Here is a 4,868-nt window from a genome sequence, read left to right as displayed (position 1 = left end):
TTATTTATTTATTTATTTATGGGACGTTGCCTGACTTAGGTGGACAGTGTGAATCCTCAGTCTTACCCGTCATGGACACTCATTGCAGCATAAGGCAATGGCTCTGTCAACCTAGGGTTGACTAGGGTTCCACCAATCCTTACCCATCTTTGGCTACACATCCTGCATATGTCGAGGGAGTGTCTTTAACTGGAGACCATGAAGACGACTCCACAGTGCTTTATACTGGTTAATTGTCTTTCGAAGAAGGCAGGGGAGGAGGTAGCAAACAAAGATGACAAATATGCCAATAGCTAGAATGGGACCCCACAATTGAGAAAGAGAGGATATAGTAGGGAACAAATTTTTAAGGTTGCATAGAAGTTGCTTAGCTAGTACAGCAGGTTTGCTATCAAGGTGGGGAGCATAATGCATAGCAATTATTTGTGCATGTAACTCATTCCAATTTTGGCTGACATTTTCAGCAAACCATACTCCGTGCAGGTGAGCCTGTACCATGGGCCAAGGAAAGGCCGAGGCATTGTACACAAGTCTAGTCACACAAATGGAGTGATAATCAGCATGGCACGCAAGGCATTGCCAAATCATGACCTGCTCCAAAGTATCCCCAATTAAGTTAACAGTGTCATACAGTCCATTCAGGCGATGTTCAATGGCAAGATCAATTTTTTCTTGCCGGTCCCAATTGTAAGTAATATTGTCCATCAGCTCGTTGACAGTAGCTGCAGTCTGAATTTCTTGAGTAAGTGCAACGGTGTTGGTGGTGAGGGAAACAAGCAAGGTGATAAAAGATGCTATACCCATTACTGTAAGTCCAAGTCCTCGCTTTGATCTAGAAAGCAACGTGGTAAATTCGTTGACAAGCTGCAAGCCGACATCATCATACCACTCTTGGGAGATGTTTACTGGCAGCAACACATAGGTTGGTCTTTTTAGGATTGTAAAAGTCATGTTAGGTTTTAGGGCAGCAACCCATGAAGTGAGGTTGCACCTAGTGCAATTTAGATGAAACTTCTCAAACAGCTTTAATACTACTCTGTACCATCAATCCATTCATCATTCTTTTCAAAGTAGTGGTCTAAATCATACATATTAATTATTTCAATATAGAACATCAAGAATATCAAAATCTTTATTGTCCCCTCTTTACATAGTTAGACAATATCTGATTTCTGTAACCAAGCCTCATTGCTCTAAAAATGTCACATTAACCTTAAAACACAACTCCAAATCTCAACTCCTATTTCTACCCTCACCTATTATTTTCTATAGATTCATTAATCACAACATGTACCTAGACATTATTTGCTATGGTAACTGACAACACAATTGTTTCTCATGATTGATTAAACAAGAAATACAAGAAGCATAAAAAAGTTTTGTAGCCAAGAAGAAACATAACAACTTTCTTTAACAACTTCTTTATACAAAACATCTAGTTAGATTTCTGCTTAAGATCTTTAGCCCTCAATTGCATTTTTTCTAGTTTTCTAAAGGTCTTAATGCCCCTGACTGAAACTACACAGAATGTTTAATGTAGTGTGAGAAGCATTCTTTAGGACTATGCATGATTGAATATGGTGTGATTGTGTAAGTTTCAAATCTCTAAATATTTCTTACTAAGATTCTACTGAAAACTTTTATTATAAAATCAAGAAAATTAAAAATAAGCTGATTAAAACAAAGATTAATAGAAAGAGACAGAGACAGCAGAGTTCCCACATGAGATCCCTCTGGGGTCTTGTGTTACAAAAGGGGGGACCCATTGTGGTCCTGTTTGTTTAAGGCCCTTCATGTTCAGGGTCCCTCGCATGGCCTCCGCCATCTCCTCCCTTTCCGTTTTTTAAAATGAAGCGTATGAACTTTTTGTTGAACAGCTGTAATGGTTAACTTTAGACAAGAAAAAATTAATATAAGTATGATTGCAAAAATAGATGCATTAATGATTAGTGTTCAAAAGGAACTAGTTGAGTCTGTGTTCCTAATAGAATTGACTGAAGATGCAGCCACCTGTTCTAAGGAGGTGGATTGTAAGTGTGGCTGACTAATGGATCTAATTTGTGAATGTAAAGCTTGCATATTGAATGAAATGTCTGAGTTGTTCCAAATGCCTTTAAGTTGAGCCTGAATTTGAGGCCAGGTAATGTCTGTGCCATTGTAGGACAGAGGTGTTACACATATCCACTTGTAATTATGATGACATGCAGTAGTCATGCCCCACATTGGGCGCCAGATGTGGGGGTCTGAGATTAACTCAGACCACTGCGTGAGTTACTCGAAGGAGACGTGAGGATTAAAATCAGACAAGGGCCACAAGGCTGATGGCCAGTGATATAGTTTATTGTAGCAACGTGGTTTATATAGGACTTTTTAGCATTAGGTCATTGTTATTCTACCTAGTTACAATGTTTTCCATAGTAACAAGGATATGATTACCAACCAGGATATGATCACATAAGTATAAGTATTGTTATAGCAACATTGAATCATGTGGTTTTAGCACAATTTAAGTTCCCTTTTCCCAGAGACAGTTTATTATTAATCAAAGAAAACCTATCCCAACTCTAGTCACGAGGTGGCATTTAGGTTATAATCTTGATGGCCTCCTACAAGTGTCCCAGTCTCTCCACATCCCTGCCAGCATTTACTGTCCTCTACATTTGGAACTTTGCTGTTATTATTGGTGTGAGATGATATCTCATTGTTGTTTTGATTTGCATCTCTCTAATGGCTAGTGATTGTGAACACTTCATATGTTTGTTGGCTGCTGACACATTCTTTTTAAAACAGTCCACCTTCTTGGGTTATTGAATGGGTATGGAGAAAGACTACAATCCTCATTCACACCTTTCCTGATTTTAAACCATATCATATTGCCCTGTTCTGCTCTAAAGACTGTGTCTAGGTTTATGTGCAGGTTTGGCATGAGCACAATTAGGTGTTCGATAATTCTCATTCTTCACAATGTTATCAATAGTTGCTATGATACACAGAGTCAAATGTATTTTCATAGTCAATAAAACACAACTATACATCTTTCTGGTATTCTCTGCTTTCCGTCAATACCCAGCTGTCATTAGCAATGACATTTCTCTTTCCATGCCTCCTTTGAATCTGATTTGAATTTCTAGCAACTACTTGTCAATGTACTGCTGCAACCGTTTATTCATTATCTTTTGTAAAACTTTATTTGAGTGTGATATTAATGATATCAGTAACTTCCACATTCTGAAGCAGCACTTTTCTTTGAAATGGGTACAAATATGGAGTTTTTCCATTCAGTTGACCAGATAGCTGTCTTCTAAATGTCTTAGCATAAACTAGTGAGTGCTTCTAATACTGCATCAGTTTGTAGAAGCATTTCTATTGGAATTCCATCAAATCTTGCAGCCTGGTTTTTCACTAATACCTTCAGTGAAGCTTGAACTCTTACTTTCATACCTCTGGCTCTTGACTATATACCACCTCTTGAAATGGTTCAACATTAACCAATTTGTATTTGGTGGAGTGACTCTGTATATTCCCAGATCTTTTGATACTTCCTGAATCATTTAATATTTTGACTATAGAATCCTTCAGTATTGAACTTTGAAGCGTGAATGCTTTTTTTTTTTTTTTTTTCAGTTCTTTCAGCTTGATAAATGGTAATTTTCTTATTCCCTTTTGATTTTTCTAACTCCAGGTCTTTACACATTTCTTTCTAATACTTTACTCTGTTTTCTCAAGCTACCTTTTGAAATGTTCTGTTCAACTGTTTTATGTCAATATTTCTTCCATTTGCTTTGCCTACTCTAGTTCAAGAGCAAGTTTCAGAATCTTCTCTGACATTCACTTTGGTCTTTTCTTTCTTGCTTGTTTTTTTTTTTGTTTTTTTTTGTTTTTACTGCCTCATATTTATTTGTACAAACAGCACAGGAGGACACCAGCTCCATACAGATGGTAGCCCAAAGGGTCATGCCAATCCCTCTGTCCTCAGATGGAGAACTCTATTCCATCTTTGTGGGGGCCTGGGTACCTTTGGGAGCCTGAGGTGAGGCCTTGGCTGGGGCTGGAGTTGAAGCCTTGTCTGGGGCTTGAGTTGAGGCCTTGGCTATAGCTTTAGCTGAGGCCTTGACTGGAGCTTTAGTTGAGACCTTGGTTGAAGCTTCAGCCTTAGTTTTAGCACTGGCCTTGGACTTTGGCCGACAGAGCCTCAGACCCTTGGCAATGCATGCCCGAACACGCTTTCCCTGCTTGGGATGGGCAATGTAGGCCAGTCGACTGAGCTTGTGGTTGACACCCCTTAGGATCTTAGGCTTGATCTCTTTGGGCTTTATGAGAGCCTTGATAGCCTCAGCACGTGCATCTATGGCCTTGGTGTTGTTGTCCTGCATCTTCTTCAGGCCCTTCTTGTTGTGCTTCTTGGCAAAGCACATGTTCCTCAGAAACCTGGGGTCCACCCCCTTGAGAGATTCATATCATTGTGATCTGGGTTTCTTGATACCATTTCTGTGCCATTTTCAGAACTGGTTGTGCGTGGTGTGGTTCTTGGACTTGGCCATGTCTGCACCGACGCCCGCAACTCCCAGCGTGCCAGGGACCAGAAGAGCTGTTGCCTGTTTTTATAATGACATTTTGCTTTCTCCATAAATAATGTTCTTGTTGTCATCTCACATCAAATTTGGTCTTGCGTCATTAGTGTTTGATGTATCAAATCTGTTCTTAGATGGTCTCTAAATTCAGGTGTTCTTGTTAAGTGTCATTGAGTTAGTTTCAACCCATAGCGACCTTGTAACAGGGTAGGATTTGGTAAAGTTTATGGGAGAAAGATGATTTTTTTTTTGCTCCCACAAAGAGTCCAAAAAGCCTCAGAAACCATACAGGATCAC

General features: G+C 39.3%; 1 pseudogene; it reads right to left on the bottom strand.

The window, feature by feature from the left end:
* Nucleotides 1–3,986: 3,986 nt before the first annotated feature.
* LOC102841818 lies at nucleotides 3,987–4,541 on the bottom strand (annotated as a pseudogene).
* Nucleotides 4,542–4,868: the final 327 nt, after the last annotated feature.

Source organism: Chrysochloris asiatica, unplaced genomic scaffold, assembly GCF_000296735.1.
Source record: "Chrysochloris asiatica unplaced genomic scaffold, ChrAsi1.0 scaffold00317, whole genome shotgun sequence".
Classification (NCBI taxonomy): domain Eukaryota; kingdom Metazoa; phylum Chordata; class Mammalia; order Afrosoricida; family Chrysochloridae; genus Chrysochloris; species Chrysochloris asiatica.
This window is presented reverse-complemented; position numbering and strand designations above follow the sequence as displayed.